General features: G+C 44.1%; 1 long non-coding RNA gene across 1 annotated transcript; it reads left to right on the top strand.

Annotated features, from left to right (window-relative positions):
- The first annotated feature begins 10,337 nt into the window (after positions 1-10,337).
- LOC307197143 lies at positions 10,338-20,065 on the top strand. Its single transcript, XR_013831328.1, has 3 exons — positions 10,338-10,369; positions 12,287-12,385; positions 19,905-20,065. It is a non-coding gene; the product is annotated as an uncharacterized lncRNA (long non-coding RNA).
- The last annotated feature ends 1,033 nt before the right edge of the window (positions 20,066-21,098 follow it).

Genomic DNA, 21,098 nt, shown 5'->3' with positions numbered 1-21,098 from the left:
TCTGATTTGGTACGCAGATAGCTAAGGTTGAAGTCTCTTGGTGACAACTCGAGGCTAAGAAGAGCTGCAACCTGTCAGATTAGGCTGTGTAACAGACTTGCATCTGTGGCTTGATCGGATGGTAAGCACTGTGGAATAGAGGCCTGATTCTCTGCACTCTCAGAAATGGTGGTGAGTACAGTACTATTCAGACATGCAGGAAAGCCAATTCTTTATTTCCTTCACCACTGCCAAAGTCATATACCCTTGTTGTAAAAAATCTAAATCTATGGAAGGGATGTTTTCCCTCTCATCTTCACTATTCCCACTTCTAGGTTTAGCCACCACCATCTACAACCACGTGTGTATCCTTTCAGGCCTTTCTCTACTCAGGTAGAATCATCTACATATAAATGTGTGCATCGTTGAATAGGCTTTTCTTTTTTTTTTTTTTTTTTTGGCGGTACGCGGGCCTCTCACCACTGCAGCCTCTCCCGTTGCAGAGCACAGGCTCCGGACACGCCGGCCAGCCATGGCTCACGGGCCCAGCCGCTCTGCGGCATGTGGGATCCTCCTGGACCAGGGCACGAACCTGCGTCCCCTGCATCAGCAGGCGGACTCCCAACCACTGCGCCACCAGGGAAGCCCTGAATAGGCTTTTTTATTTTTTTAACAAAAACAAACTTATACTATATATATTGGTCTGCAGTTTGCTTTTTTTCACTCAATATCATATCACAAAAATCTTTCCACATGACTACATACAGATTTATCTGTTTCTTCTTAATGGCTACATAGCCTGGAAATATCACCATTTATTTAACCAGTCTCCTTTTGTCGGACAAATTATCTTTCACCCTCACAAACCAGGTTGTGAGGAATACCCTGTTCATATATTCTTGCTTACTCATGGGAGTTTTTCAGTGGGAGAGATTCCTAGAAGTGAAATTGCTGGGTTGAAGTCAGATCCTTTCTGTTCTGTGACTTTTCAAGATCACGTCAGTTTGGGACACAAATGTATACTGTCTGTGGCCTTAGGACAAAAAGTCTAGAACTTAGAGCTTGTGATCAGGCTTTGCTCAGCTCAGCGTTCTACCCTGCATTTTGCAACTGTAGCTATTTTCATTCATTTTATAGGCTCACTGTCTTCAGATTGATTCCAGCAGAGGGAAAAGAAATCAGGTCCTTCTGTGCCATTCTTCAAACATTTAGAGGAAATTGATTTTCCACATGGGCTGTAGCCAAGCGAGGGATGCGCCGGCACAGAAGTCCCTGCGACAAGCTATTACAACCAACACTTGCAACAATTAGACTCAACCCAACTTGAGATACTTTATTAGTGAGTGTAATTCCTCATCAGGCTAATATTGCAGATTGCCAAAAGCAGCAGCGATTCTAAAATAGGATTTCCTTCATAATCCCTTTTAAAGGGAAGAACTTGAGGAGACTTGAACTGTCTGGAGAAAGAAAGCTTTTATTCTCTTGACTGAGGAAAGAAAGCAGTTGGTCCAAGAAGCTGATAGCCTACCTTCCCTTTCTGCTCTTACCTCTTTAAGGTGCTTTCTCATGGCATTAGCTAGGAGGTTTTCACCTGCAGAGAACAGAAACAGGCAGGTTTGGGGTTGGTTGACTCAGCATCTCAACAATCTCACTGGGAATTCAGGTTCTTCCCAAAGTGCTTAAGAACACTGACTCTGGAGCCAGACATTTTGGTAGTGAATCTCAAGTCTACCTCGTAATAGCTGTGTGACCTTGGGCAAATTACTTAACCTCTCTGAGCCTCAGTTTTCTCATCTGTTAAAAACAGGATAGTAATAGTACACCAACTCATAGGGCTGTTGTCTCTGCTAAAGCAAGGGAAGGCAAACTTCATAAAGGACCAGGTAGTAAATATTTTAGGCTTTGCTCTTGGCAAGGTAGTTGGTAGTTTCTGTCCAACCACTCAACTCTGCTCTTGTAGCATGAAAGCAGCTGTAGACACCAGATAAATGAGTGGGCATGGCTGTGTTCCAATGAAATTTTATTTATGGACACTAAAAGTTGAATTTTATATACTTTTCATGTGTTGTGAAATACTGTTGTTTTGATTTTTCTTTAACCATTACAAAATGTAAAAACCATTCTTAGTTCACAGGCCACCAAAATAGGTATGGTCACCCCTCTAAGCTGAAGCACATAATACATTTAGAATAGTACCTGGCAAGCCCTAAATGCTCAATAAATGTTTGCTACTATTACTGTTGTTATTATTACCACATCCACCATCATCCTCTGGCCACTCTTCCACCTTTCCATGTTGCCTTCATCTCCCAGCCTGATAGCAAGATGGTGGCCAGAGTTCAAGGTGGGGCACCCAGAGGGAAAGGAAAGACTCTCCTTTCCTGTGACACTTTGTTAGGAGCAAGGAGATCTTCCCTCACATGTCTCACACGTGCCCACTGTCTCAGTCACCAGAGTGGGGTCACATGGCCTCTGCAGAACCAATCACTGGAAAGAGGAGGGATTATTCTTTGACCAATCAGGCCCACCCCTGCAGCTGGGGGTGGAGTCAGTTTGCCCTGAGTCACGTGCTGAATGGGGAATTGGCAAATGCCTGACCCAAACAGAGCTTTTGTTAGGACAGAGCAAAGCAGGACATGGATACTGGGTAGACAACCAGCAAAGCCTGCTACAGCCACTCTTTCAAATCCCCATGAATCTATCACAAGCAGAGGACCCGCTAATCCGGTTTATATATTGATATATAGTCTTTAACAAGAGCCAGCCTTTAAAAGATTTGGGCTGGAGAACATTGGCTCTGCTGACCTTTAAGTCTTTTTAAATAGACACTGTGGTCATAACTCACTGATCATAAGCATTCCAAACAACTTCGTGGCTCTTTTGAGTTTACTACACACCCTCCCCATCCAATCCCTCATTTGACCTTCACAGTTCTCTGAAGCAAGGACTGTGATCCTCATTCTGCAGGAAAGAGGAGAAGTGACATGACCAAGGGCATGTGGTTAGGCCCTGAAGCTGGACCTTGAACCTTGGTTTCCAGCCTCCAGATTCCTGGCCCTTTTTTACGCTACCTCCTGGTTGCAGTGGCAGCTGCTGTATGGCAGGAAGAGTTGGTGGCTGAGAAGGTATTGGTGACAAATAGGGGATTTGCTGGGAGTCAACACAGCCCAAAACATTTGTTTTGGGTGAAGACGTTTAGGTATAATTAAGGATTTTCTCTGGAGTATCCACAGGTTTTTTATACTATGAAATCTCAGGAAATAGTAAAATAATTATTATAATATAATAATAATAATAACATTAATATTATATTATTATAATAATAGCAATAATTATTCTGATGGAATACAAACGTGCCTTTTTCTCATCTCAAAAGGGAAACATAATTGTCCAAGCATCTCTTTATATTTAAGTCGTAATTGTAATGTGTGCCTCCCTACATGTAAGCCCTGTTTGGGGCTTACAGGCTTGCAAGATGAGAAAAGGGAATTCCCCCTCAAATAAAAGAAACCTCGTTGAGTAAACTGGGTGTACCCAAGTGAAGGAATATTATGCAACCATTAGCTTTAATGCTTATGAAAACTTCTTAATGCCTTGAGAACACTCTGAAGATAGAGCATTAAGGGATAGAAGCAGGGCACAAAATTACATGCAGAGATGAGATCAACTTTGTTATAAAGACCATGGAAAAGATTGGCAGTCAAGAAACCAAAGCATTAACCCATTTGCCTCTGGGTCATGAAGTCATGAGTGGTTTCTTCCCCCCAGCTTCTTCATATATTTTTTCTATTCTTTCCAGTCTGTCTACAGTACTCATTTTTATGATCAAAGAAAAACATAAAGTAAAAGCCAGAGGAAGACTGGGTAGTTTCGCAGGCTAGGATTTCTTATTATATAGACAGATCCTGGCAATAAAGGACTAAGTGAGGCAAACCAGGGCTGTTTGCAGAGTGAAAGGATGAAAACTGCACCTCGAAGGATGCTCGTCCTCCAGCAGTAGCTGTGCAGCCTCAGCACAGCTGGCTGACAAGGAGAAAATGGACAGAATCCTCCAGCGATGGAGTGTGGCTTTGAGCAAATTAACCACTCTGACCTTCAGTTTCTTCATCTGTTACATGAGAATAATAACACCTAGTACATTGGGTTGAACTTCTTTCAATTACAGAACATATATTTATTGAGTTCTTACTGTCGTAGGAGCTAAAGATGCAACAGTGATCAAAGAAATAAGGTCCCTGTTCTCCAGCACATTCATTCTAGTGGAGGGTTAGGGTGGGGAGATGAGTTGAATATTGGGGGAGCAACAAAAGCAAATGTCCTGGGACAGACAATAGCTTGGCACTTTATACCAGAGAGGGGTCTTATGTGTCTGGAGCTTAGTGCGTAAGTGGGGAGTGGAGCAGTTAGGGAGAAGTAGACAGGGGGCGAGCCTGGCAGACCAGGGCAAGAAACTTTGATTTCATTCTAAATATAATGGGAAGCCACTTAAAGGTTTTTAGCCACAGACTAGCATGATCTGATTTAGAGTTTATGTCTTAAAAAGGCCACTTTGCTGCCATGTAGAGAATGGATTGTAAGATTGTGTGGGACAATCAATACACAAAAGCACTTAACATTGGGTCTGGCACAGAGTAAGTGTCTTAATAAGTGGTAACTGTTTTTCATTATTATCATCATTATCCTCATTATTATTAGTACTCTTTTGTCTGCCTAGAGCGAGCTCATGATTCTTGGACATTTAGCGTCACGAGATATCGACAAAGCGTTCTGATGAGCCGGTGAATTTTCCAAATTTGTTTTCCAGGTGTTTCACATCCTCAGAGAGGTGATAGTTAGAAGTCAAACACAAGCTGATACCTGTAAACGGAAAAGAAAACACCAAACGAACAAAAACAGTGAACACATGCCTGAATCCAGTATTCTTTCATCCTTCGAGGGTGAGCTCTGGTTATCGCGTAGCTCAAAGAAGACCCTGGGTCTTGATTACAGGTTTTAATCTCCACCAAAGTACTGACGAAGCGCCATCCCTGTTGTGAAATCCAGCATATTTGGGTATATTTAAGAATACCTCCCCTCCTGCCAACTTCTCCTTCCTCCAGACTTGGCTCAGAGATGACTCTCTCTGGGAAGCCTCCTGTGACCTCGTCCCAGGCCACACCCCACGCCAAGGCTGTCTTCTCTTCTCTATGCCCTTGGAACTTGGGCAGAGCCATAGCATAACACCTACTGCCTTGATTAACGTGAATTTCTTCATCTAGACTCTGAGTTCCTAGAACTGTACTAGTTAATGCAAGAGCCACCAGCCAACTGTGGCTATTTAAATCTACATTGAAATTAACACAAATTAAATAAACTTTAAGATCCAGTTCCTCGGTGGCATTAGCCACATTTCACATCCTCAGTAGCCACTGTATTGGACAGCACAGAGAGCAAATATTTCTGTCATTGCAGAAAGTTCTAGTGGACAGAACTGGCCTGAGGAGGTGGGGCAGGAATCGTGTTATTTATTAGTTTAGAGCTAGCAGAGTGTTGAAGACATAGACTTGAGAGGTGGGCAGACCCTAGTTCAAATCTCAGCTCCTAATCTTACTAGCTGTGTGATCTTGGCCAAGTTCATCTTCTCAATACAGGTGTCCCTTGCTTATCAGAAGTTTGCTTTACACCCCTTCACTTTTACCAGAGACCTACATCAGTACCTGTTTTGCTAACTGAAAGAAATCTGAAGAGGATTTTCACTTTTACGGAAAAAAAGGCTAAAGGCCAAAATAGGGTTCAGTGTTTGTTTTGCTGTTTGCTTGTTTATAGAGGCAGCAGGTGTCCCAAGCAGCAAGAGTCGTGCCGCCCATCTCCCTCCCCGGGAGCGACGCTCGGCATCTCGGCATCAAGTCACCATAGCGTTGGACTGTGTGAGTGTCTGTGCTTTATCTCGATTTATTTTGTGCAACCGTTAGCAAGATGTGTCCTAAGGTAATTGCGTCTTTGCTTTAAGCCGTTTTGGCTTGCAAAGGTGTCATAGGAACGCTGTACTTTCAGACAGCGGGGGAGGAAAATGTACCCACCCCACAGCGTGCTTGTGAAGCTTGTATAAGTTAATATATGTGAAGGGCTTGCAACAGCGCTTAATTCAGAGTACGCCCCAAGCAAACGATAGCTGCTATTATCATCACCTCCAGTAAAATAACCAGCACATAGTAGGCCCCGATCACTGCTTACTGATTGCCTGAACAAATGAATGAAAGAACAAGTGAATGAATGGACTTTAGTTTTGGCTTTGATGAAAACAGACTACCTCTTCTGAAACCAAGTATACTGCCATTAATAATAGCTTCTACTTATTCAGCACTTACTACATACCAGGCGCTGTGCTAAATGCATTGCACACATTTCTCCCAACAGCCCCGTGAGCAAGGGACTATTATTAACCGCCTCTGTTTAGTGATGAGGACACGGGCTCAGAGATCGGAAGCCAAAGGGTATAACGCTAGCAAGATGGGAAGCTGCACCTCTCTGCCTTGGTGGAGACATTACTGCTTCTAGAGTACTGGCTGCCGTGATTGCTTCTAGAAGTGATTGAATCTCGCCCTCTCTGCTTCTGCTCTCTTGGAGGGATGGGGGCTGCGGGCAGACGCAGGCAGGGGCCTTGATGCTCCCCTTCCTCCCTGACCCTTGGGCAGGGCCATGGCTCTGCACGGTGAGAACACACCTGCAAGGAGCAAGGCGGCCTGCTCAGTTTTCTTTCCCCTTCCCAGAAAGACTTTTGACCCCGGTTTCTCGGATTCTTTTCTTTCCCTATCCATCCCCAGGGTTGCTGGCCCTCTGGCCATGCCCACCCCTCCCCACCGCCCCACGCGTACCACCGAGCAATGGCCAGGCCGCAGACAAGGGCGCCTTTCTTCAAAGTGGTTCCCCTTCATCTCATAAATTCTCAGCCCCGGCCTGATTGGCTGCGACAAAAAGGAGCCAGGCCCCCGCTCTGCTCCTCAGATACAAAGTGAGTTGTGTGCAGTTTTTGCCCACATGAGGCCAATCACAGGGGCCTGTGCCTCTCAGAAATCCCAGAGGACAAAATACCAGCAAGCCCTCAACACAGCAACTGCCCAGTCACAGGATCAAAATTATCTCTGGCCAGACAATGGACAGCAGATAGCTGGGAAAGCCAAGACAATGAAGGGGCACCTCCCCAGTCACTTCTAACCTGAAGACTGAAAGGACGTTTAACCCTTTCCCACCTGAACCTTTTAACTTCCAGCCACATTGAGTCTGTGTACAGATTGGGATGGTGCCCAAACCTTGAGGGAATGGTTCCCAATTCAACCCATCCTGATGGTTCCTTTTGCCACTTTCGAGAACTTGCCTTTCCTATGAAGCGTGATTCCAATGTTTCCAATTTTTAGGCACTAAAATTAGTCCAACTGTGCCTTCTAATTCTGTAGACACAACCCAGCTTGTGCAAATGTCCCTCTCTCCCATTTCTGGGTGAATTTTTGCATAGTACAGACTGCCAATTTTGTCGCGTGTTCTTGGGGGAAGATAGAAGTTTAAAATCATCTAGCTGCTTACCATGAAACAAATGCTGTGGAACACAAAGTTCTGATTTAGAATGCTGCATGTAACATTCTCATGAAGAGAAAAATACAGACAAATGTCCTACATGGATCACTGCTGAACATAGCAGTAGGAATAGGAACTAGAAGTTATTGAACAGTTACTATATACCTACTCATTCTCCAGGCTTTTATTTCTTTGTCAGAATTTTATTTGATCCTCCCAGCCACCTTCCCTCTGAGGTAGAAAACCCTTTATCCCCATTTTACAGATGAGGAAACTCAGTCCCAGCAAGATTAAGGAACTTGCCCAAAGATATAGCTAGAAATGGACAGAGCTGAGATTGGAACCCAAATCTGTCTACAAAGGCTGAATTCTTAACCACGTGCTTAATAAATGGCAATCATTATTGTTATTGTCATAAAATACAACACTTTATCTGCAGCAATACAAAGATGCTCCCAACATATAAGTGAAAATTCAGGCAACAAGATTGCACATAGTCTGTGGTACTATTAAACATAGGTAAATGATAGATAGATGGATAGGAGGAAAAATACTAGAACAATCTTTGCCAAAAGTTGAGTGATTTTCTCTTGTGATTTTTTGCTTTTTTCTCCCCCTTGGTGCTTTTCTTTGCTTTCCAATGTTCTTCGTGAAGCATGTATAACTTTTGCCATTAGGAAAGAAGTGTGTGAGTGTTTGTGTGTGTCTATGTGTGCGTGTGTGTGTGTGTGTGTGTGTGTGTGTGTGTGTGTGCTTTAAAAGCCAGAGGGAACAGAGAATATGGCAAAGTAGGCCAAAGAAGCTGGAATTGCAGTTATTTAAATCTTGCCCACAATTGCAATTTGGGGAGTTCAACGTTATCTCAAAATGATGAAGCAAAAGTCTTAAGCCATCTTCCCCCTAGACCAAGTGAAGCCAAGTGACAGTGACAGTGAGAAAGTCCTTTAAACAATGACCTAAAGGGTGTGCTGTGAGCGGAGAAGCAGAATGAGGGGAAAGTGGTAAAGTTCATCTAGGGAACGATAAGAGGTTTTCTTCCTAACGACCCTCCCTCCTAAGCCATTGTATTTGCTGCTTGGATTCAGTCAGCTCCAGCTTGACTGAGAGAAACCAGAGCAGTCAGGGAAGAAGGGGCAGAAAACCTTCAGCCTGGCCCCCAAGACAAATCCCTAGGAGTCTGGCAGGAGGCAGCCTTGCTGATTCCAGGCCTATATTTTTCATTTCTTGTTTTAACAGTCATAAACGCCTTCCGATGCCAAAGCAGAACATGACTTTAATCCAGATAAAATAAAATTCCCAAACCCTGAAAACTGTACAGAGATTTACAAGCCAATTTTAAAAAGCAAAAGCCTCGGTTCCAAGAGTGGCACATTCCACATGGCCAGCACTGGGGGCTGCCCCGTAGCCTGGCCTCCTGGGGACGAGGTCCCAGGACTCACCACTCAGCCCCCAAATCCACAGCCCCCTTGGCAAAGAGAACGCAGGCAAACTCGGCCCTTGACGTGGACTCTTCTCAGATTCCTGGGCTCTGGGGTCTCTTGGCTTTCAGGAGTCCTAATAGATTCCAGCTCCCCTCTCTCCGCCTCCCCTCCACCCCCCAGCTGTTGCAGAAAACCACAGTCAACCTCTTTTTGCTCTCAGCTGCCAACTTTTCTCTAAGTAAACACGGAATGTAGCAGGAGATCAGCTCAGTTCCATTCCCAGCACTGTAGGTTGGGTCAAGCCTGGCCTGATACCAACCTCAAGAACCCAGGCTAGGGTGGGTTCCGAGGTACCCACGGGCTGCCACTTAGCGAAGCCTGATTATGTGCTAAATGCTGTATGGATATGAACTCACTTAACCCCATTGATCCTCTGAGGTGGGACCTTTGTATATTAGATTTCATCGCTTTGCTCCTCTAGGTCTTCTGACCCCTTTCACCTCTTGCTCTGAGCCCAGGAGGCTGACCTGTGTGAATGGCACCAGTGGGCTCCCATGCACTCTGGCCTCTGGTTGGGTTTACCCAAGAAGAGAAGAGGCACTGGCAGGAGATCAGAGGAAGGAAGCCAATGAGTTGGGGCCGTTAATCCCCCAGATTCCTCCTTGCTGTGTGGCTATGGGCTGGCTCTGCCTCTTCCAAAAGCCACAGCTCCTGTTGGGTGATTCTCTTCATACGGACTCCCCTTTCCAGGTTCTGGAATTACCCTTCTTCTTGCTCCTGCAGACCCAGGGCAGGAACAGCACCTCCCTCTGCTAGCCCCAGGTACGGCACTCTGCCTTGATCTCTCCCAGCACTGCCCACACCTGCGCAAATAATCTCTCTATTAAACTCCCCTCAGATTACCCGATTTCAGTGCGCCCTCTGTTTCCTGCCAGGCTGCTGAGCAGTGCAGTTGCATCATCTCTGGTTTACAGAGGAGGAGACTGAAGCTTGGAGAAATTAAGTCACTTGCCCAGGGGCAATTATCTGGGATTGGAATTTGGAGCAGCCTGACTCCAGAGCCCATACTCTTAACCTCCTAACTACTTTATAAAAAATGAAACGAAATAAGCTTTTAGTCGGTGCCTATTGTGTGCCATACGGTGTGCTAAGCCCCTCATGACTTCGTTTCGCAGGCACCCTATGGACAATACTATTAATGCTTATTATCCCCATTTCACAGATGAGAAAACTGAGGCTCAGAAAGGGGAATTCATCTGCCCATGGACACAAAGTTGAAAAGAGGCAGAGCTGAGGCATGAACTCAGGGCTACCCCAGCCTTCTCTCCACCTTAGGTAACCTGCTTTCCACAGAAACCGTGGGGATCAGTGGAAGCCAGAAGAGAGGATGAATCCATGTTCCAAGAGGACCTCCCAGGGTAGGGCTGGAGAAGTGGGTTCGTTCGTCATGTCCAAGAGACAAGCTTGAGTAGAAGCCGGAAGGCAGAGCCAGAGGCTGGGGGACTGTGGGAACAGAGGCAGGGCCAGGCCAGGAGTGGGAAGGTGGTCCAGGCCTTTGCCAGGAGGAGGGCTGGGTCCCTTGGGACACCTGTGTGATAGTGCTGACTGCATGGGGCTTCGATGGGGACTGTTCATGTTGACGAACATCTACTGAGGGCCCACTGTGTGCCAGGCACAGTGCTTGGCCCTGGGGCCACCTGTATTGGGGCTGAGGGGCCTAGAAGAGGCCCATCCCATGGATGGAAGCTACTGTGGCTTGGGCTCAGATGTGAGGCCATTTGCCTTGCCCATCTCCTCATCCCTAGAAGCCCTACTATTCAAGGCTGCCCCCAAAACACCTCTCCACACTGTGGTGTCCCGCTGCAGCCCATATTATACTTGTCTCGGCCTTTTACCCCAGTCCCCAGCCCAACAAACTAAACCGGTCTCTGCCGGATCTCTTTTCTCTTGTTGACCTTAAAATGTACCACCCCCCCAAATGTCTGTCTATCACCATCTATTTTATAGCTTTATTCAATTATAACTGACATGCAATAATCTGCTTGTATTTAAACTTGGTAATTTGATACGTTTTGACCTATGTATATACCTGTGAAAATATCGCCACAATCAAGATGATGGATATATTACCAGGCAGAAAGCTTCCTCGTCCGCCTTTGTCATCCCTCCTGTCAGCCTCACATCCCAACACCCAGGCAACTGTTGATCTGCTTTCTATCTCAGATCTTATATAAATCGAAGAATATATATATATATATACAGAAGTCTGGCTTCTTTCACTCAGCATAATTAATTTTAGATTCATCCATGTTGTTGTGTATCACAGTGCTTCATTTCTTTTTATTGCTGAGTGGTATTCTATTGTACAGACGTACCACAATTTACTTATTTGTTTCTCTGTTTATTTCCTTCCTTCCTTCCTTCTTCCCTCCTATCTATCTGTTTATCTACCTACCTATCATCCATCCTTCATCTACCTATCTATTCACTTCCGTTAGAATTGAGCCTACTTGTAAGGATGTTCATCACAGCATTTATATTTAATAGCAAAAGCGCTTATAACAACCTACATGTCTGCCCATAGGGAAATGATTAAATGAAGTTTAACGAGGCCTTGGAACCTCGTCAGAGGAGAGGCAAATACAGAATCCTAAGCCAGCTTGCTGCAGTTGCTAGGAGGGCTGTGTAATTCTTGGTTCATGGCTAACTTTCTACTGTGCCCTGCCACAGTTCTTGATTGGAGGGAGATAAAACCATTCACTGACACCTGGCTAGCATGTCCAAAGTGCCACCTCTCCTTGTTTCTTTGCTTTGTGAATATCTATCTATCTATCTATCTATCCATCCATTCATCCATCTATCATCTATCCACCCACACATCCATCAATCTATCTATCCATCCATCCATCCCTATCTACCATCTATTTCTTTATTTATATATATTTTCTTCCTTTTCCTTTGACCATCCTTTATCTGTCCGCTGATATCCATAAGGTCAATAGACGTCAATGTCCTCCTGTAGCTGGAAGAAGACACAGATTACTTTAATAGTGAATATGACCATCTAGTAGGAACCTATTAGTTACCAGGCACAGCATGAAGAAATCAGAAAGTGCTTAGCACGTGGGCTGACACACATAAGTGTCATGGAAAAGAACATTATATTGAGTTCCTTCCTTTGTTGGTGGTTGTAATTACAGATCTTTGCTACTGCTTCAATAAAACCTCATTCATTCATGACAGTATGTATGAAGGGCAGGTTAAGAGATCCGTCTGCATTAAAAGACCTGTTTAGAATCCTTAAACAAAATGAACCTTTCTTTCTTTTGGTACAGAGCAGAATTTGACAAAGAAAGAGTTCCCAAGTAGTATTACTTCCTGGCTGCTCTAATCAACATTTAAAACTCATCTGGATTTGGCAGGAATTTCTTCGGGTAAGATGAGGTGCTCAAAGCCTTAAAACAGTTGATTCTTTTAAAGACATGAAACGCTACTTACACCACCTTTACGCGCCGGTAAAGTTTTCTTCGCAGGTAGAGCAAAGGTAAACTGTGACTTAGGCCAGGCTGACTTATAACAAATTCCATTATTAGCACAGTTCAAATTAATGAGATTTTCCTTTACTTGGTTTCAAAAGAGGCTCAAAGCCACTTAGTAACTTGAGACCTCTTGTGAATCTCATTACTAGAAGAGTTTTTAAAACACAGTTTGGTCTTCGGTTACCATAGGAAATTGCGAAGGCCCAATGACTGTGTTTCATTCTGGATCCAAGTTTCATGTCGGGTGATTCATTGGAGCGTTGATGATTTTTTAATTTAAAAAACTCCCCATTAATGCTCAAAAAAAGAAAAAAATCTATTAGCATACGGTGAACACATGAGAAGGATACTGACCAGTCGAGTTCATTGTCTGAGTTCTATGCCAAAAACAAAAACAAGGATGAAAAGTAAACAAAACTTTCAAACTTTACAATATTTACCTTTAAGCTCTTAGTAGCCACAGATGCAAAAGTCTTTACTTGTGTTTTAAGTCGGGCAACCTCCTAAATTAAGTTGGACTTGTCCCAAGGACCAAATCAGAAAATTAATTCATGAACTAGGGCCCTCCAGAAGGTTTTTTCCTTTCATTTTGTTTAATCACTTTTATAGTCCTTTCCTCCTTCGAAGTAATTTGGATTTGATTGCTTCTTCGTGAAATTCTAATGTCAAGACTGTGTCTAATTTCTGTTTTATGAAGAAATCTGGAAACTATACAAAGGAATGAATTGAGATGCAGAGTCAAATGAAATCTGTAATGTGATAACTCTATCAACCCTGCCTGGAAAGATACTGTATTTCAATTAGATCTTGAGACATGTTCTTATATAAACTGACAGCATCGGATTGACAGCGTTCATCTTCCCAGAGAACACAATTTACAAGGACAGAGTAGTGAATTTGGTTCGGTGTTCCAAAGGTATGTTGGGTTGCTCACCCCACCCCAGCCTGAATAGAGGTGTGATTTAACAGACAGGCTCCCTTTCAGCATAAAATAAAAATGGCAAACATGAAAAATTCCCACCAGCACCCAAAAAAAGGTATTTAAAATGTAAAGTAATAATAATAATAACAATACTTAGCATTTAAACAGTACTTTACATCTTCAAAGCACTCCATAAACATTGGTTCCAATTCTCCAGGCGTTCAACGGTCTTTGATGTGGAGGAGAACTCCAGGCACAGTGGGGGAGATAAAGCTACATCCAGAAGAACTGAGTCCAATTAGCTAATTGTAACACTTTCATTTCTTCCCTCATTCAGTTTCATTTTTTTTCCAACTACCTTTTGTGGTTCTCAGGTAAAGCCCTTGCAGGGTCACCTACGCAGGCCTGCTGGTATTAACCAGGCTCCCATCCAAACTCATCTGCAAGACCCGGCTGCATTCTTTTCCATTCTTTTCCCCAATTCACGGTGAAATGGAAAAACCAAGTCCAACTGGATGACAATTAGACCGATTTTATTCTCAGAGTTTGCCTTTCCAATTTTTCAATGGAGCGAGATATCCTTTTATTTATAAGACCATAGGAGGTACTATGTTTTATAGATAGATTTATTTTAGTCTTGATGCTTTTTTTTTTTTTTTTTTTTTTGGTCCTTTCTTAGCAAAACAAGAAGCTAGCTGTCTTATGTCAGTCTCCACCATTCTTTCTGGAGAGTGTAAAATCCAAAAATCCAGGAAGCCCTGGTCTTGATGACTCTGACACCTTCAGCAGCAGAGATTTAACACTTATCCCAACTGGCCATCCTCACTGTAGGTAAGGCTGTGGCGAAGCAGATAATCTCTCGCAGCAGGCTATGTCCTCCACTCTTGGCAGAAATGTAAATTGGTGTAACCTTTTTGCAGAATCTATGCAAGTTGCAATCTTTTGTATCCTTTGACTCAGCAATTCTACTTCCAGGAATTTGTTTTAATGAAAAACTCACACAAGTTTGCAAAGAAATATGCAAGCCCATCAATTTAGTCTCGTCTCTAAGTGAAAAACTGAAGGGTACCAAGGACTCACAACAAGGGGACTAGTGGAGACAAGTGAGACACAGCCAGACAGCAACATCCACGGCGCTGCCACTGGCGGGTTAATTACGTGGTTCTATGTTTCCTCACACGGAAGGAGGTCTGTGGGCTCAGAACTCATTCATCCTACTGACGTTTCTTGAGCACAGACTATGTTCCAGGCACTGTTCTAGGCAGAGGATGCAGGGGTGAAGAAAGGAGACAATGTCCTTGCCCTCGTGGAGCTTACGTTCTGATGGGAAAGTTTTTCACAAACAAATAAATACATATTATCAGGTAATAACGTATCTGCTAAGTCAAAAGTAAAAGCAAGGAGTGTGGAAAAGCCCCTTTGGAACACAGTTCGGCTGTTTCATATAAAGTTAAATATATATATCTACCATATGGTCCAACCATCCCACCCGTGAGTATTTACCCAAGAGAAATGAAAACTTATATTCACCCCCAAAACTTGTGTGTGAATGTTTATAGTGACTTTATTTGTAATCCCCTCAAAATGGAAACAACCCTAATGTCCTTCAACTGATGAATGGGTAAACAAAACATGGTACATCCATACAATGGAATATTATACACCAACAAAAGGAAGGAGCCACTAATTCATGCAACAAAATGGAGGAACCTCAAATACATTATGTTGAGTGGAAGGCCATGTACTCTGTAATTCCATTTGTAAGACATTCTGGCAAAGGTAAAACATAAGGACAGAGAACAGCTTAGTCATTGCCAGGAGCTTGGGGTGGAGGAAGGGGTTGATTACAAAGGGGCAATTGGGAGGATATTGGAACTGTACTAAATCTCTATTGTGGTGAGGCTTACACAACCCTAGATGTTTTGTCAAAACTTGTAGAACTCTACACTAAGGCCAGTGGATTTTACTATATGTAGATCATACCTCAATAAACCCGATTAAGGGAAAAAAGCAAAGTGCAGAAGCTGTATACAGTATGATCCCATTTTTGTAAGTAATAAGAATAATAGTAAATGTTAGAATATGCTTAGGGAAGAAAAAAATCTAGATGAATATCCAGTACGCTGAATTGTTAACAGTAAGTTACCTGGGTTGGGGTGTTTCATTTTCTAAATTACACGTTTCTTTGATGCTTGAATATTTTATAGGGCATGTGTTACTTTCAGAATTACAGGGAAAATCGAATTATGATACAGAATTTAATCCTCCGTGCAGGCCAGTCTGTTTGGTGAGGCACAGAACTCAACTGAGATGCTCAGGCTACGTCATGTGACTCTGATTCTGGCTCTGGAGGGCAATTGTCTGCTCAGGCTATTAAAGATACACTGTGACTTTGCAGACCCCTGAGAAGCCTTGGGAGACGCCCTCCTCTTTGGCTTGGGACCCCTGCCCCGCCTCCAGGCAAGGAAGGGCTGCTGTCCTCTCTAAGCTGCTCCTGGGGGGAGCCAGCCCTTTGGTAGCTCTCGTGGGACTCATTTTTCTGGACAGAGGTGGAGTAAGGCTCAGGGCTGGCGCTGCCCCCGTCCTCCTGCCATGGAGAAGAGCAGTCTGTGGCCCAAGGTGGTTTAACACCTCTGATAATAACAGACAATGTTTATTGACACTTGCTCTGCGCCAGGCACTGGCCAAGGACTTACTACTTAGTATCGGTTTGTAATTCCTTCATTTAACAAACATTTGTTAAACACCAACAATGTTCTAGGCACTGAGGATACAGTAGTGAACGAAGAGGAGAAAAAAAACCAACCTTGTATTCTATCACCCTGATATTCTAATAGGAGGAGGGGGAGACAGCAAAAATATATAAAAGCAAATATATGTCAGGGGATTTTAAATGCTAAGAGAAAACTAAACAGAGTGAGGGGTGTAAGAAGGAGGGATGGGGCACACTGTCTTAGGTGCAGTGGTCCGAGAGGGTCTTTCCACTGTGGGGGCCATCTAAGCCAAGGGGAGGAGAGGCCTGCAAGGGCCAGGGCCCTGAGGCTGAGTCTGTGAGAAGAGCTCCAGGGAGGTCACGGGCCTGCAGCAGAGCATGCATGGGGGACACTGGCAAGAGAGCAAGAGGCCAAGGGCCTCACACAGGGCCCTGCAGGCGCTGATGGAGTGTTTGGCTTTTACCTTGAATGAGGTGGGAGTCATGGAAGAGTTTAGAGCAGAGAGGAGTGACGTGATCTGACCTAGGTTTGATTAGGCTCCCTCTGACTGCTGTGTGGAAAAGAGAACATAGTGGGGGTGGGAGCAACAGAGGGGCCAGTGGCTTAGGCTTGGAGGGGGCACATTCTGGATATTTCCATCTCAGCCTTCACTTTCCCAATCTGCAAATGGGATGATAATAGTATCTCCCTCACAGGAGGATTAAACAAGCTCATGGTATTAAAGTACCTGGGCCTGGGCCTGGCACATGGGAAGTGCTCAATAAATATGCCCGTGCTTGTTATTATTATTACCAAAGTTCCCATGAAGCCAGGATAATTATGCCCACGTTATGGATGAGAAGACTGAGGCTCAGAGCGGTGAGGCTGCTTCTCCAAGAGCAGATGGCTGGTAAGTGGCAGAGCTGCATTTCTCCAGGCCCCTGTGGAACATTTGTGGGGAGGCACAGTGGGCCTATGAAGAAGACAGGAAGCCCAAATAAGGGGCAGAGGGTGTCGAAGCATGGGGGAGCCCTCTAACCTCATCTTAGTACAGATGGCAGCAGTGAGCAAGCTTCAGGTAGGATAGGATCCTAGGATAGGGATAGGATCTACCTCATAAGATAGTTCTGACAAGTAGATACCCGGCATAAAATGAGCTCCGTAAACACATTCAGAAGACAGCCCCCTCCTGAAAAGATGGTACAGTAAGGAGGAGCGTAACTGGGTATATGGTTGGCGGCATGTCTTTACTGGCCTCCTTCTGTTGCACCACACAGCTCTGCCTGGGAGAAGAAAGCCCGTCTTCTGTTGGGATTTTGAGATGTGGCTGATTAGATTATAATGAACAGGCTCATCGGGGTGCACGTGCTGTGTAAACAGTGACCTCTTCATAAAACCACAAATATAGAACAACGCAAAATGTGGTTTGAGTTACGGCATGGTTAACATGAAATAAAGTCTGCTCATTGGAAAATCGTTTTAAGGGTCTATTATTTTTTTTAAGCGAGGGGAATATTTACCGAGGTATTTTTGGTAGAATAAAGAAGGGGCTTCTATGTTCAGTAACCGTTGTGAAATGCCGGTAGCAAATCCCCATAACACAACTCGCTAACATTTACAGAAGCTGTTGTGATTAAGTGGGAACCAAGCTACCGGAAAACTACAAGAAGTCAGCAAAGTAAGATCAAGAGACTATAAAGTAAACAATAGATAGAGAATGAAATGTAATTTATTTCCTTGGGGAAGCGATCTGTACCGACAATAGCAACAGAGTGACTCTGTAGATATACTCCATTTCCATCCTCAACCGACTATTGCAGTCAGCACATTTGAAAATGGAGAAATTGTGTACGCAATTAAAAAAAAAAACAATGGATTATAACTCACCGGCGTCCTGAGAGGTTGGCAGCCCATTTTAAAAAGGAAAAACTGAGACTCAAGCGGGAGAGATGAGTTGCTTGACTCATCCTTGCTGAGAACCTATAACCCAGGTGACCGGAGGAGCCCAGTGAACCTGTCACTGAAGCCACGTGAAGACAAAATGATGACTCAAGTTTCACATGTGGCATTTTTCCTGCCTCCAAAGTGCTGCCTGAGCAAAGGAGCGTGCTCTTTCTAAGGTTTGCTTTTAAATAAAATGATCTGTTGCAGAAAAGCAAGATCTGGCCCCCAGGCAGGGACCCAGCCAGCAAGGAGCTGGCACCCCTCTGCCAGGGAGCAGGAAAAGTGTCCTCTCAGGCTGGGAACTTAAAGTGCCAGATAGTTTGGAGGGAACTGGTCTGGTCCCTGGAGGATGGTGGCCTTTGTCTAACGTGCCAGGACCTGGATGTCCCTTCTCAAAGAGCAGTATCACACGGGTAGGGCGGCTCCATCAGTTGCCTTCTCACCTATCCAGACCTCAGCTGAAGTCCCTGATTTAGGCCACCAGTGAAAAGACCTTTTCTTCCTTACAAAACCCCTGGACACTTGGGTCTGGCCTGGAGCACAGAAAGCAGAAAGGGTGAGATAGGCTGGCACAGTTGCCAGAGAAGTTGGCATCTCCCCTCCCAGTGCACAGTCTGGCTCTGGGCCACCCAGGCAGGCCGTTTCTTTCGTGAGCACTGACTTCGCACTTGCACAACCCTGGAGAGGAAAAGTTACGGAATCCACCTTGTGGACACCCTCTTCTCTTAGAGGTGATTTTGTTCACCCTAAAAGCAGAGTTGGCTGTCGTAAGTGAGGCCGTTCAGATTCCAAGAGAGTGTATGTGTATATGTGGGTCCATCCAGAGGAAACAGAATTTAGTTTCATATAATATATTTCACCACCTGCCATGGCCAGAGTGTGCAATATGTCAACTTAGTGGAGGCCGAAAATTTATGCATGTGGTCACTTGTTTTTGGTCAAGTGGCAGCACAGTCAAAGAAAAATTTCGGGGGACATTCACACACTTCTTTATTATTGGCTATTAGAAAGCCATTTGGCGTGGGCTGCTAAATTCATTCAAAACTCAGCACTACCAGAAGCAAGAGTCCTTTGTATGTAAGTGTAGGTAAAATGCCACTGAGTACAGTTAATTGAAGCTCATTGGGATTTTTAAAAACTCAAATCATGGCTTAAATGATCTCTTTGGTGGTGTTTCTTGGAGTTCCATCTCCGCCTACATTTTATAAAAAGCTCTGGGTCTGAAGAGTCACTGACATTTATTGAACACCTATTATGTGTTGGGCGGGTGCTGAGTGCTTTGTGTGCAATAACTCATTGAATAGTCACATTGGCTGTAAGAGGCAGATACAAGGATGACCCTGCTTTAGGGATGAGGAAACTGAGGCACAGAAAGTTTAAATCACCGTCCAAGAGGTCAAAAAGTTCAGTGGCAAGGCTGGGATCTGGACCAGGTGTCGTCCAGCCCTAAAATTCTCGCCCTTCGCCAGACCTCAAGCCGTGCTCCGAGCCAGCAACAACTGCTATTGTTTTTACTTCATCCTCTGCACCGCCTTAGGGGAGGGGTTAGAACAGTTAGGAAATCCTTGATGGTTAGGAGCGGAGCTGTTATTGCCCAAGGCACCACAGCTTGACTGGTATAAGACCATTCTCTCAGAGGGAACCTAAAACCTCAACTTAAAAATTGAATTATGAAAGTGAAGGAATGAAAAGGATAGGCCTGCTTCGTGGAAGCGTCTGTAAGTGTCTTTATGGAATTATGGAATGAATGGCCTGTCCACACCATGTGAGAGGGACCCAAGACCGGTGTTTGTCATTGTGCCAAACCCCTGACTGATCTCACTGGGACTGCCTTTGTTTCTCTTTTTGTTCTCAGCTGCTGACTTGAATAGCAAAAAAAAAAAAAAAAAACCTCAAGAGGAAGTGCAAATGGTCAAGAGACCTAAGAGAAGATCTACCTCACTGGAGTTTGGGAAAGCAAATTCAAACAGCAATGACGCCATTTTTCACCATCAGGTTGGCAAAAATTTTAAAAAGATTGGCAACTTCCAAGTGCTGGCAAGGTGGTGAGGAAGTATACTCTCTTCCGGTATTGCTTGAGGGAGTGTGAATTGCTACAATGTTTGGGGAAAGACTTCTGGTTGTATTTATTAACAGTAAAAATACACATTTATTAACAATAAAAAAGCAATCCTATTTTGGGGACTTTATTCTACAGAAATAAAAGTGTCAGTACATAAGGATATATGGATAAGGATATTACTGCACCCTTAGTTATAGTAGGAAAAAACTGGAAACCACCCAAAGGTTCAGAAATAGGGGAATAATTGGATAAATTATGGCACAGGTGTTCTATGAAACACTATACAACGAATAAAAGATGGAGTTGGATCTAGATATATAGGCCTAGAGGTATATTTGTGATAAATTAAGTGAAAAAAAAAACAGCTTGCAAAGTAATATATGTGACATGATCCCTTTTTCATAAAAAGTAAAAAAAAAAATTCCCTTAGGAATGTGTGTTTACATTGCATGATTTGGTATGAGCTTGTAGGAAGCAGAGTAAGGATTCATAACAATTTGGTTGAGTTTGGATAATTCAGTGGTAGAGAAAAGAGTGTTCCTTTTTCCTTAGCATACTCCTGTGTTGTTTAACTTGTTACAGCTAGCATTTTGTAACTTTTGTTATTTACAACAAGATAAATCCAATAAACCTGAGGTTAAAGGGAAAAACACCCCAAGTGATGTGACTGGGTGCCACTTTCCATTGTACGAGGATGGACAAGTGATTGTGCTTGTTATAATTTATTGATCACTGCCGATGGGGATGTGCACTGTCCTAAGACCTCGCCCTGTGCTGTCACTCTAGGAGGTCCACCCACCGGAAGAAATGGGGGTCACAGGGCTTAAGTGACCTGCTCAAGGCTGCACAGCTAGTGCACCACAGAGCAGAGATTGGAACCCAGGTCTGTCTTACTCTGAAGCTGTATTCTTAACTCCTACAAAATACTCCCACCCTGCAGCTGTGGCGACTTCCTGTGGTCTTTCTAGTAGGGTGGTTCCTCCTCTG

The sequence above is a fragment of the Stenella coeruleoalba genome (genome assembly GCF_951394435.1).
Source record: "Stenella coeruleoalba genome assembly, chromosome: 14".
Lineage (NCBI taxonomy): Eukaryota > Metazoa > Chordata > Mammalia > Artiodactyla > Delphinidae > Stenella > Stenella coeruleoalba.
The sequence above is the reverse complement of the archived record's forward strand: the minus strand, read 5'-3'. Positions and strand labels throughout refer to the sequence as shown.